This window comes from Phyllobates terribilis, unplaced genomic scaffold (assembly GCF_046119375.1).
Source record: "Phyllobates terribilis strain yellow unplaced genomic scaffold, ASM4611937v1 Scaffold_455__1_contigs__length_1453912, whole genome shotgun sequence".
Lineage (NCBI taxonomy): Eukaryota > Metazoa > Chordata > Amphibia > Anura > Dendrobatidae > Phyllobates > Phyllobates terribilis.
In genome coordinates, this window is record NW_027363215.1 from 1,009,752 (window position 1) to 1,022,220 (window position 12,469).

Sequence of the window (12,469 nt, forward strand, 5' to 3'; positions counted from 1 at the left end):
TTACATACCTCTCCTGCTGCTGCTGCTGCTGGCTGTCCAGCAGCAGACTGAAGGTGGCTGCTGCTGTGCACAGGTATATAAAGGCTCAGAGCCTATTATGACACGCGCAGCCAGCGTTCCATTGCCACATTCCATCTACTGCAGGCAGGATACCTGGCTGGCTGAATGTCGCTGAGAAGCTCACAGAGACCGCCATAAGCAACAGTTTAACAGAATGCCACAGACTAATCAACCAAACTTTTTGGGTTGGGTTCTCTTTTATAGTCTGCAGGCATTAAATGAAAGAAGTCAGTGTTCCAGCAGAAGGAGACAACGTTTCAGAAAAGGCATTGTAGCAAACCAAAAAAGAAATTTTAAGCGCAGCAGAGTAACCAGCGCACATACCTGTTAGCTCAGGTGAGTTTAAAAGGCTGCTGTTGATAACAAGGGCATTTGCTAAATAGATGGTGTGTGTGCAACAATATACTGAAAGGTCAATTATATTGTGCAGCTTATCTCACCACCTGTAGTTATTTAGGTGAAAGCTCCAAAATGCTTGCCTAATATGTCTGTTTATCCAAAAGGAAGTAAAAAGGGAGAGCTAGAAAGATAGCATTGCATCACATTACATGGCAATGCAATGCACAGTTGCTGAAGTTGAACCAAAATGAGCTTGTAATCTGGCTTCTGCAACTTTGAACATGAAAAATCCAATGAGGAGAAGAAAAGCAAAGCCAAAGAGTCCATCCCAAAATCCGACAAACAAGCAAAATGAACAAAAAACATTGAATTCAATTCTTTCTGATTTTAGAAACTGCATTAAAGAAGGGGTGCACCGGTCCTGGAGATACTGCAATACCAGGTCAATGCGTGGAGTGGACAGAGCAAGCTCTTTTTCCATCTCCCTGTTCTAAAAATCCATTTAATATATGGTCCCCAGATAGGGGACGTATCAGATATTAAACTGATAAGAACAGATACTACACTTGATCTTAGCCAAAAGGCCGAGAGCGATAACCAGAATTGGTTTCAAACTACGGAGCCACCCAAGGATCCTGAAAAGTCCATTTGTGGAGATGAGCTCCTGGACTCCCGTTAAGAAGACATGTTGTCAACCTCTAGATCCCTTACATGCCTGCACTTTTCGGCTTGCTGCTGCTGCAATCCACGCGTTTTAGATCTGCATAACTCCACCTCTTTAAACACAGCACCTTCACCCCCTGCTGTTCCCACCCGCCTCAACACCGTTGGAAGGGAGGAGAACCAATTAAGGCGGGGGGTGGGGTGGAACGAGCAGCTGTCTACCCTTAGCAGGAGGGCTCCTGATTACATACCTCTCCTGCTGCTGCTGCTGCTGGCTGTCCAGCAGCAGACTGAAGGTGGCTGCTGCTGTGCACAGGTATATAAAGGCTCAGAGCCTATTATGACACGCGCAGCCAGCGTTCCATTGCCACATTCCATCTACTGCAGGCAGGATACCTGGCTGGCTGAATGTCGCTGAGAAGCTCACAGAGACCGCCATAAGCAACAGTTTAACAGAATGCCACAGACTAATCAACCAAACTTTTTGGGTTGGGTTCTCTTTTATAGTCTGCAGGCATTAAATGAAAGAAGTCAGTGTTCCAGCAGAAGGAGACAACGTTTCAGAAAAGGCATTGTAGCAAACCAAAAAAGAAATTTTAAGCGCAGCAGAGTAACCAGCGCACATACCTGTTAGCTCAGGTGAGTTTAAAAGGCTGCTGTTGATAACAAGGGCATTTGCTAAATAGATGGTGTGTGTGCAACAATATACTGAAAGGTCAATTATATTGTGCAGCTTATCTCACCACCTGTAGTTATTTAGGTGAAAGCTCCAAAATGCTTGCCTAATATGTCTGTTTATCCAAAAGGAAGTAAAAAGGGAGAGCTAGAAAGATAGCATTGCATCACATTACATGGCAATGCAATGCACAGTTGCTGAAGTTGAACCAAAATGAGCTTGTAATCTGGCTTCTGCAACTTTGAACATGAAAAATCCAATGAGGAGAAGAAAAGCAAAGCCAAAGAGTCCATCCCAAAATCCGACAAACAAGCAAAATGAACAAAAAACATTGAATTCAATTCTTTCTGATTTTAGAAACTGCATTAAAGAAGGGGTGCACCGGTCCTGGAGATACTGCAATACCAGGTCAATGCGTGGAGTGGACAGAGCAAGCTCTTTTTCCATCTCCCTGTTCTAAAAATCCATTTAATATATGGTCCCCAGATAGGGGACGTATCAGATATTAAACTGATAAGAACAGATACTACACTTGATCTTAGCCAAAAGGCCGAGAAGCGATAACCAGAATTGGTTTCAAACTACGGAGCCACCCAAGGATCCTGAAAAGTCCATTTATGGAGATGAGCTCCTGGACTCCCGTTAAGAAGACATGTTGTCAACCTCTAGATCCCTTACATGCCTGCACTTTTCGGCTTGCTGCTGCTGCAATCCACGCGTTTTAGATCTGCATAACTCCACCTCTTTAAACACAGCACCTTCACCCCCTGCTGTTCCCACCCACCTCAACACCGTTGGAAGGGAGGAGAACCAATTAAGGCGGGGGGTGGGGTGGAACGAGCAGCTGTCTACACTTAGCAGGAGGGCTCCTGATTACATACCTCTCCTGCTGCTGCTGCTGCTGGCTGTCCAGCAGCAGACTGAAGGTGGCTGCTGCTGTGCACAGGTATATAAAGGCTCAGAGCCTATTATGACACGCGCAGCCAGCGTTCCATTGCCACATTCCATCTACTGCAGGCAGGATACCTGGCTGGCTGAATGTCGCTGAGAAGCTCACAGAGACCGCCATAAGCAACAGTTTAACAGAATGCCACAGACTAATCAACCAAACTTTTTGGGTTGGGTTCTCTTTTATAGTCTGCAGGCATTAAATGAAAGAAGTCAGTGTTCCAGCAGAAGGAGACAACGTTTCAGAAAAGGCATTGTAGCAAACCAAAAAAGAAATTTTAAGCGCAGCAGAGTAACCAGCGCACATACCTGTTAGCTCAGGTGAGTTTAAAAGGCTGCTGTTGATAACAAGGGCATTTGCTAAATAGATGGTGTGTGTGCAACAATATACTGAAAGGTCAACTATATTGTGCAGCTTATCTCACCACCTGTAGTTATTTAGGTGAAAGCTCCAAAATGCTTGCCTAATATGTCTGTTTATCCAAAAGGAAGTAAAAAGGGAGAGCTAGAAAGATAGCATTGCATCACATTACATGGCAATGCAATGCACAGTTGCTGAAGTTGAACCAAAATGAGCTTGTAATCTGGCTTCTGCAACTTTGAACATGAAAAATCCAATGAGGAGAAGAAAAGCAAAGCCAAAGAGTCCATCCCAAAATCCGACAAACAAGCAAAATGAACAAAAAACATTGAATTCAATTCTTTCTGATTTTAGAAACTGCATTAAAGAAGGGGTGCACCGGTCCTGGAGATACTGCAATACCAGGTCAATGCGTGGAGTGGACAGAGCAAGCTCTTTTTCCATCTCCCTGTTCTAAAAATCCATTTAATATATGGTCCCCAGATAGGGGACGTATCAGATATTAAACTGATAAGAACAGATACTACACTTGATCTTAGCCAAAAGGCCGAGAGCGATAACCAGAATTGGTTTCAAACTACGGAGCCACCCAAGGATCCTGAAAAGTCCATTTGTGGAGATGAGCTCCTGGACTCCCGTTAAGAAGACATGTTGTCAACCTCTAGATCCCTTACATGCCTGCACTTTTCGGCTTGCTGCTGCTGCAATCCACGCGTTTTAGATCTGCATAACTCCACCTCTTTAAACACAGCACCTTCACCCCCTGCTGTTCCCACCCGCCTCAACACCGTTGGAAGGGAGGAGAACCAATTAAGGCGGGGGGTGGGGTGGAACGAGCAGCTGTCTACCCTTAGCAGGAGGGCTCCTGATTACATACCTCTCCTGCTGCTGCTGCTGCTGGCTGTCCAGCAGCAGACTGAAGGTGGCTGCTGCTGTGCACAGGTATATAAAGGCTCAGAGCCTATTATGACACGCGCAGCCAGCGTTCCATTGCCACATTCCATCTACTGCAGGCAGGAAACCTGGCTGGCTGAATGTCGCTGAGAAGCTCACAGAGACCGCCATAAGCAACAGTTTAACAGAATGCCACAGACTAATCAACCAAACTTTTTGGGTTGGGTTCTCTTTTATAGTCTGCAGGCATTAAATGAAAGAAGTCAGTGTTCCAGCAGAAGGAGACAACGTTTCAGAAAAGGCATTGTAGCAAACCAAAAAAGAAATTTTAAGCGCAGCAGAGTAACCAGCGCACATACCTGTTAGCTCAGGTGAGTTTAAAAGGCTGCTGTTGATAACAAGGGCATTTGCTAAATAGATGGTGTGTGTGCAACAATATACTGAAAGGTCAATTATATTGTGCAGCTTATCTCACCACCTGTAGTTATTTAGGTGAAAGCTCCAAAATGCTTGCCTAATATGTCTGTTTATCCAAAAGGAAGTAAAAAGGGAGAGCTAGAAAGATAGCATTGCATCACATTACATGGCAATGCAATGCACAGTTGCTGAAGTTGAACCAAAATGAGCTTGTAATCTGGCTTCTGCAACTTTGAACATGAAAAATCCAATGAGGAGAAGAAAAGCAAAGCCAAAGAGTCCATCCCAAAATCCGACAAACAAGCAAAATGAACAAAAAACATTGAATTCAATTCTTTCTGATTTTAGAAACTGCATTAAAGAAGGGGTGCACCGGTCCTGGAGATACTGCAATACCAGGTCAATGCGTGGAGTGGACAGAGCAAGCTCTTTTTCCATCTCCCTGTTCTAAAAATCCATTTAATATATGGTCCCCAGATAGGGGACGTATCAGATATTAAACTGATAAGAACAGATACTACACTTGATCTTAGCCAAAAGGCCGAGAAGCGATAACCAGAATTGGTTTCAAACTACGGAGCCACCCAAGGATCCTGAAAAGTCCATTTGTGGAGATGAGCTCCTGGACTCCCGTTAAGAAGACATGTTGTCAACCTCTAGATCCCTTACATGCCTGCACTTTTCGGCTTGCTGCTGCTGCAATCCACGCGTTTTAGAACTGCATAACTCCACCTCTTTAAACACAGCACCTTCACCCCCTGCTGTTCCCACCCGCCTCAACACCGTTGGAAGGGAGGAGAACCAATTAAGGCGGGGGGTGGGGTGGAACGAGCAGCTGTCTACCCTTAGCAGGAGGGCTCCTGATTACATACCTCTCCTGCTGCTGCTGCTGCTGGCTGTCCAGCAGCAGACTGAAGGTGGCTGCTGCTGTGCACAGGTATATAAAGGCTCAGAGCCTATTATGACACGCGCAGCCAGCGTTCCATTGCCACATTCCATCTACTGCAGGCAGGATACCTGGCTGGCTGAATGTCGCTGAAAAGCTCACAGAGACCGCCATAAGCAACAGTTTAACAGAATGCCACAGACTAATCAACCAAACTTTTTGGGTTGGGTTCTCTTTTATAGTCTGCAGGCATTAAATGAAAGAAGTCAGTGTTCCAGCAGAAGGAGACAACGTTTCAGAAAAGGCATTGTAGCAAACCAAAAAAGAAATTTTAAGCGCAGCAGAGTAACCAGCGCACATACCTGTTAGCTCAGGTGAGTTTAAAAGGCTGCTGTTGATAACAAGGGCATTTGCTAAATAGATGGTGTGTGTGCAACAATATACTGAAAGGTCAATTATATTGTGCAGCTTATCTCACCACCTGTAGTTATTTAGGTGAAAGCTCCAAAATGCTTGCCTAATATGTCTGTTTATCCAAAAGGAAGTAAAAAGGGAGAGCTAAAGAGATAGCATTGCATCACATTACATGGCAATGCAATGCACAGTTGCTGAAGTTGAACCAAAATGAGCTTGTAATCTGGCTTCTGCAACTTTGAACATGAAAAATCCAATGAGGAGAAGAAAAGCAAAGCCAAAGAGTCCATCCCAAAATCCGACAAACAAGCAAAATGAACAAAAAACATTGAATTCAATTCTTTCTGATTTTAGAAACTGCATTAAAGAAGGGGTGCACCGGTCCTGGAGATACTGCAATACCAGGTCAATGCGTGGAGTGGACAGAGCAAGCTCTTTTTCCATCTCCCTGTTCTAAAAATCCATTTAATATATGGTCCCCAGATAGGGGACGTATCAGATATTAAACTGATAAGAACAGATTTTTTTTTTTTTTTCGAAAGCCCGAATTCGTGTACAAAACCCGAGTGCGCTTAAAAAAGTGACAAGTGCCACAAAAAAAGTGCACTAGGATGCTGGTCTTCTTGAAACCCTCTCCAAAAGGAGAAGGGTCCCCCAAACCATTCCCCGTCCCTCCGAGCCAAAAGGCCACAGCGAGGAACAGGGACAAAAAGCCACCTCCAGCCGAAGCCAGAGGCGACCCAATCTTACCCCCAGCACCTGCCCGAGTTCTCACCCGAGCAAGGCACTGGGAGCCAAAGACTGTGCTCCCCTCCCGGAAGAGGGGAGCCAACAACGCTCTCCTCCCGAAAGAGGAGAGCCAGGGGGGTTCAGGGGGGAGCGGAACCTGATGGCCACACACTCCCCCCCTAGACCTGCCAAGAGAGGAACCCATAAGGGAACCGCATCCCGACAAAATCCTAGTAGGACGTGACACACGTGAATAAGTGGACACACAGTGACAAAGAAATTAAATAAATAGTGAAGGTTTCACAGTATAATACTGCCCGGACCTTCGACCGGGAATTGAAAAATTCCCCATCCTAAGGCCAGAAGGCCCGGAATAAGGGTGTGTGCGAAGAAAGAAAATTTGAAGTGCTTGTGCAAATGTGCCATAAACTCAAGTGGGGTTCCCAATCCCAGTGAGTTAAGGCACCCCAGGGTCACCACTCCTGGGGCACTTCACACTTCGGGCTTTCGATCTTTCCCGGCCCAATGGCGTCGATCCTGGGGGGCCATGCTTTCCACCAGATGACTATATTAGCCACCTGGCGTACTAACAAGCGCCTAAACCCCAGTGTGCATAATGTATCAATCTACTAGGGCGGCCAACATCCAAAACCGCCTTTTCGAAAGATACTACACTTGATCTTAGCCAAAAGGCCGAGAAGCGATAACCAGAATTGGTTTCAAACTACGGAGCCACCCAAGGATCCTGAAAAGTCCATTTATGGAGATGAGCTCCTGGACTCCCGTTAAGAAGACATGTTGTCAACCTCTAGATCCCTTACATGCCTGCACTTTTCGGCTTGCTGCTGCTGCAATCCACGCGTTTTAGATCTGCATAACTCCACCTCTTTAAACACAGCACCTTCACCCCCTGCTGTTCCCACCCACCTCAACACCGTTGGAAGGGAGGAGAACCAATTAAGGCGGGGGGTGGGGTGGAACGAGCAGCTGTCTACACTTAGCAGGAGGGCTCCTGATTACATACCTCTCCTGCTGCTGCTGCTGCTGGCTGTCCAGCAGCAGACTGAAGGTGGCTGCTGCTGTGCACAGGTATATAAAGGCTCAGAGCCTATTATGACACGCGCAGCCAGCGTTCCATTGCCACATTCCATCTACTGCAGGCAGGATACCTGGCTGGCTGAATGTCGCTGAGAAGCTCACAGAGACCGCCATAAGCAACAGTTTAACAGAATGCCACAGACTAATCAACCAAACTTTTTGGGTTGGGTTCTCTTTTATAGTCTGCAGGCATTAAATGAAAGAAGTCAGTGTTCCAGCAGAAGGAGACAACGTTTCAGAAAAGGCATTGTAGCAAACCAAAAAAGAAATTTTAAGCGCAGCAGAGTAACCAGCGCACATACCTGTTAGCTCAGGTGAGTTTAAAAGGCTGCTGTTGATAACAAGGGCATTTGCTAAATAGATGGTGTGTGTGCAACAATATACTGAAAGGTCAACTATATTGTGCAGCTTATCTCACCACCTGTAGTTATTTAGGTGAAAGCTCCAAAATGCTTGCCTAATATGTCTGTTTATCCAAAAGGAAGTAAAAAGGGAGAGCTAGAAAGATAGCATTGCATCACATTACATGGCAATGCAATGCACAGTTGCTGAAGTTGAACCAAAATGAGCTTGTAATCTGGCTTCTGCAACTTTGAACATGAAAAATCCAATGAGGAGAAGAAAAGCAAAGCCAAAGAGTCCATCCCAAAATCCGACAAACAAGCAAAATGAACAAAAAACATTGAATTCAATTCTTTCTGATTTTAGAAACTGCATTAAAGAAGGGGTGCACCGGTCCTGGAGATACTGCAATACCAGGTCAATGCGTGGAGTGGACAGAGCAAGCTCTTTTTCCATCTCCCTGTTCTAAAAATCCATTTAATATATGGTCCCCAGATAGGGGACGTATCAGATATTAAACTGATAAGAACAGATACTACACTTGATCTTAGCCAAAAGGCCGAGAGCGATAACCAGAATTGGTTTCAAACTACGGAGCCACCCAAGGATCCTGAAAAGTCCATTTGTGGAGATGAGCTCCTGGACTCCCGTTAAGAAGACATGTTGTCAACCTCTAGATCCCTTACATGCCTGCACTTTTCGGCTTGCTGCTGCTGCAATCCACGCGTTTTAGATCTGCATAACTCCACCTCTTTAAACACAGCACCTTCACCCCCTGCTGTTCCCACCCGCCTCAACACCGTTGGAAGGGAGGAGAACCAATTAAGGCGGGGGGTGGGGTGGAACGAGCAGCTGTCTACCCTTAGCAGGAGGGCTCCTGATTACATACCTCTCCTGCTGCTGCTGCTGCTGGCTGTCCAGCAGCAGACTGAAGGTGGCTGCTGCTGTGCACAGGTATATAAAGGCTCAGAGCCTATTATGACACGCGCAGCCAGCGTTCCATTGCCACATTCCATCTACTGCAGGCAGGAAACCTGGCTGGCTGAATGTCGCTGAGAAGCTCACAGAGACCGCCATAAGCAACAGTTTAACAGAATGCCACAGACTAATCAACCAAACTTTTTGGGTTGGGTTCTCTTTTATAGTCTGCAGGCATTAAATGAAAGAAGTCAGTGTTCCAGCAGAAGGAGACAACGTTTCAGAAAAGGCATTGTAGCAAACCAAAAAAGAAATTTTAAGCGCAGCAGAGTAACCAGCGCACATACCTGTTAGCTCAGGTGAGTTTAAAAGGCTGCTGTTGATAACAAGGGCATTTGCTAAATAGATGGTGTGTGTGCAACAATATACTGAAAGGTCAATTATATTGTGCAGCTTATCTCACCACCTGTAGTTATTTAGGTGAAAGCTCCAAAATGCTTGCCTAATATGTCTGTTTATCCAAAAGGAAGTAAAAAGGGAGAGCTAGAAAGATAGCATTGCATCACATTACATGGCAATGCAATGCACAGTTGCTGAAGTTGAACCAAAATGAGCTTGTAATCTGGCTTCTGCAACTTTGAACATGAAAAATCCAATGAGGAGAAGAAAAGCAAAGCCAAAGAGTCCATCCCAAAATCCGACAAACAAGCAAAATGAACAAAAAACATTGAATTCAATTCTTTCTGATTTTAGAAACTGCATTAAAGAAGGGGTGCACCGGTCCTGGAGATACTGCAATACCAGGTCAATGCGTGGAGTGGACAGAGCAAGCTCTTTTTCCATCTCCCTGTTCTAAAAATCCATTTAATATATGGTCCCCAGATAGGGGACGTATCAGATATTAAACTGATAAGAACAGATACTACACTTGATCTTAGCCAAAAGGCCGAGAAGCGATAACCAGAATTGGTTTCAAACTACGGAGCCACCCAAGGATCCTGAAAAGTCCATTTGTGGAGATGAGCTCCTGGACTCCCGTTAAGAAGACATGTTGTCAACCTCTAGATCCCTTACATGCCTGCACTTTTCGGCTTGCTGCTGCTGCAATCCACGCGTTTTAGAACTGCATAACTCCACCTCTTTAAACACAGCACCTTCACCCCCTGCTGTTCCCACCCGCCTCAACACCGTTGGAAGGGAGGAGAACCAATTAAGGCGGGGGGTGGGGTGGAACGAGCAGCTGTCTACCCTTAGCAGGAGGGCTCCTGATTACATACCTCTCCTGCTGCTGCTGCTGCTGGCTGTCCAGCAGCAGACTGAAGGTGGCTGCTGCTGTGCACAGGTATATAAAGGCTCAGAGCCTATTATGACACGCGCAGCCAGCGTTCCATTGCCACATTCCATCTACTGCAGGCAGGATACCTGGCTGGCTGAATGTCGCTGAAAAGCTCACAGAGACCGCCATAAGCAACAGTTTAACAGAATGCCACAGACTAATCAACCAAACTTTTTGGGTTGGGTTCTCTTTTATAGTCTGCAGGCATTAAATGAAAGAAGTCAGTGTTCCAGCAGAAGGAGACAACGTTTCAGAAAAGGCATTGTAGCAAACCAAAAAAGAAATTTTAAGCGCAGCAGAGTAACCAGCGCACATACCTGTTAGCTCAGGTGAGTTTAAAAGGCTGCTGTTGATAACAAGGGCATTTGCTAAATAGATGGTGTGTGTGCAACAATATACTGAAAGGTCAATTATATTGTGCAGCTTATCTCACCACCTGTAGTTATTTAGGTGAAAGCTCCAAAATGCTTGCCTAATATGTCTGTTTATCCAAAAGGAAGTAAAAAGGGAGAGCTAAAGAGATAGCATTGCATCACATTACATGGCAATGCAATGCACAGTTGCTGAAGTTGAACCAAAATGAGCTTGTAATCTGGCTTCTGCAACTTTGAACATGAAAAATCCAATGAGGAGAAGAAAAGCAAAGCCAAAGAGTCCATCCCAAAATCCGACAAACAAGCAAAATGAACAAAAAACATTGAATTCAATTCTTTCTGATTTTAGAAACTGCATTAAAGAAGGGGTGCACCGGTCCTGGAGATACTGCAATACCAGGTCAATGCGTGGAGTGGACAGAGCAAGCTCTTTTTCCATCTCCCTGTTCTAAAAATCCATTTAATATATGGTCCCCAGATAGGGGACGTATCAGATATTAAACTGATAAGAACAGATTTTTTTTTTTTTTTCGAAAGCCCGAATTCGTGTACAAAACCCGAGTGCGCTTAAAAAAGTGACAAGTGCCACAAAAAAAGTGCACTAGGATGCTGGTCTTCTTGAAACCCTCTCCAAAAGGAGAAGGGTCCCCCAAACCATTCCCCGTCCCTCCGAGCCAAAAGGCCACAGCGAGGAACAGGGACAAAAAGCCACCTCCAGCCGAAGCCAGAGGCGACCCAATCTTACCCCCAGCACCTGCCCGAGTTCTCACCCGAGCAAGGCACTGGGAGCCAAAGACTGTGCTCCCCTCCCGGAAGAGGGGAGCCAACAACGCTCTCCTCCCGAAAGAGGAGAGCCAGGGGGGTTCAGGGGGGAGCGGAACCTGATGGCCACACACTCCCCCCCTAGACCTGCCAAGAGAGGAACCCATAAGGGAACCGCATCCCGACAAAATCCTAGTAGGACGTGACACACGTGAATAAGTGGACACACAGTGACAAAGAAATTAAATAAATAGTGAAGGTTTCACAGTATAATACTGCCCGGACCTTCGACCGGGAATTGAAAAATTCCCCATCCTAAGGCCAGAAGGCCCGGAATAAGGGTGTGTGCGAAGAAAGAAAATTTGAAGTGCTTGTGCAAATGTGCCATAAACTCAAGTGGGGTTCCCAATCCCAGTGAGTTAAGGCACCCCAGGGTCACCACTCCTGGGGCACTTCACACTTCGGGCTTTCGATCTTTCCCGGCCCAATGGCGTCGATCCTGGGGGGCCATGCTTTCCACCAGATGACTATATTAGCCACCTGGCGTACTAACAAGCGCCTAAACCCCAGTGTGCATAATGTATCAATCTACTAGGGCGGCCAACATCCAAAACCGCCTTTTCGAAAGATACTACACTTGATCTTAGCCAAAAGGCCGAGAAGCGATAACCAGAATTGGTTTCAAACTACGGAGCCACCCAAGGATCCTGAAAAGTCCATTTGTGGAGATGAGCTCCTGGACTCCCGTTAAGAAGACATGTTGTCAACCTCTAGATCCCTTACATGCCTGCACTTTTCGGCTTGCTGCTGCTGCAATCCACGCGTTTTAGATCTGCATAACTCCACCTCTTTAAACACAGCACCTTCACCCCCTGCTGTTCCCACCCGCCTCAACACCGTTGGAAGGGAGGAGAACCAATTAAGGCGGGGGGTGGGGTGGAACGAGCAGCTGTCTACCCTTAGCAGGAGGGCTCCTGATTACATACCTCTCCTGCTGCTGCTGCTGCTGGCTGTCCAGCAGCAGACTGAAGGTGGCTGCTGCTGTGCACAGGTATATAAAGGCTCAGAGCCTATTATGACACGCGCAGCCAGCGTTCCATTGCCACATTCCATCTACTGCAGGCAGGATACCTGGCTGGCTGAATGTCGCTGAGAAGCTCACAGAGACCGCCATAAGCAACAGTTTAACAGAATGCCACAGACTAATCAACCAAACTTTTTGGGTTGGGTTCTCTTTTATAGTCTGCAGGCA

The 12,469-nt window shown here is 46.1% G+C and overlaps 8 non-coding genes and 2 pseudogenes across 8 annotated transcripts; all 10 read right to left on the minus strand.

Annotated features, from left to right (window-relative positions):
* Positions 1–804: 804 nt before the first annotated feature.
* On the minus strand, positions 805–996 carry LOC141229122 (U2 spliceosomal RNA). The gene has a single exon (XR_012295874.1). It is a non-coding gene; the product is annotated as a U2 spliceosomal RNA (small nuclear RNA).
* Positions 997–2,109: 1,113 nt separating this feature from the next.
* On the minus strand, positions 2,110–2,300 carry LOC141229071 (U2 spliceosomal RNA). The gene has a single exon (XR_012295824.1). It is a non-coding gene; the product is annotated as a U2 spliceosomal RNA (small nuclear RNA).
* A 1,115-nt stretch (positions 2,301–3,415) lies between these two features.
* LOC141229124 (U2 spliceosomal RNA) lies at positions 3,416–3,607 on the minus strand. Its single transcript, XR_012295876.1, has one exon. It is a non-coding gene; the product is annotated as a U2 spliceosomal RNA (small nuclear RNA).
* Positions 3,608–4,720: 1,113 nt separating this feature from the next.
* LOC141229072 (U2 spliceosomal RNA) lies at positions 4,721–4,911 on the minus strand. Its single transcript, XR_012295825.1, has one exon. It is a non-coding gene; the product is annotated as a U2 spliceosomal RNA (small nuclear RNA).
* A 1,115-nt stretch (positions 4,912–6,026) lies between these two features.
* Positions 6,027–6,211, minus strand: LOC141229160 (U2 spliceosomal RNA). Its single transcript, XR_012295904.1, has one exon. It is a non-coding gene; the product is annotated as a U2 spliceosomal RNA (small nuclear RNA).
* Positions 6,212–7,000: 789 nt separating this feature from the next.
* On the minus strand, positions 7,001–7,092 carry LOC141229174 (U2 spliceosomal RNA; annotated as a pseudogene).
* Positions 7,093–8,207: 1,115 nt separating this feature from the next.
* On the minus strand, positions 8,208–8,399 carry LOC141229125 (U2 spliceosomal RNA). The gene has a single exon (XR_012295877.1). It is a non-coding gene; the product is annotated as a U2 spliceosomal RNA (small nuclear RNA).
* Positions 8,400–9,512: 1,113 nt separating this feature from the next.
* Positions 9,513–9,703, minus strand: LOC141229073 (U2 spliceosomal RNA). Its single transcript, XR_012295826.1, has one exon. It is a non-coding gene; the product is annotated as a U2 spliceosomal RNA (small nuclear RNA).
* Positions 9,704–10,818: 1,115 nt separating this feature from the next.
* On the minus strand, positions 10,819–11,003 carry LOC141229161 (U2 spliceosomal RNA). The gene has a single exon (XR_012295905.1). It is a non-coding gene; the product is annotated as a U2 spliceosomal RNA (small nuclear RNA).
* A 789-nt stretch (positions 11,004–11,792) lies between these two features.
* On the minus strand, positions 11,793–11,884 carry LOC141229175 (U2 spliceosomal RNA; annotated as a pseudogene).
* Between the last annotated feature and the right edge of the window lie 585 nt (positions 11,885–12,469).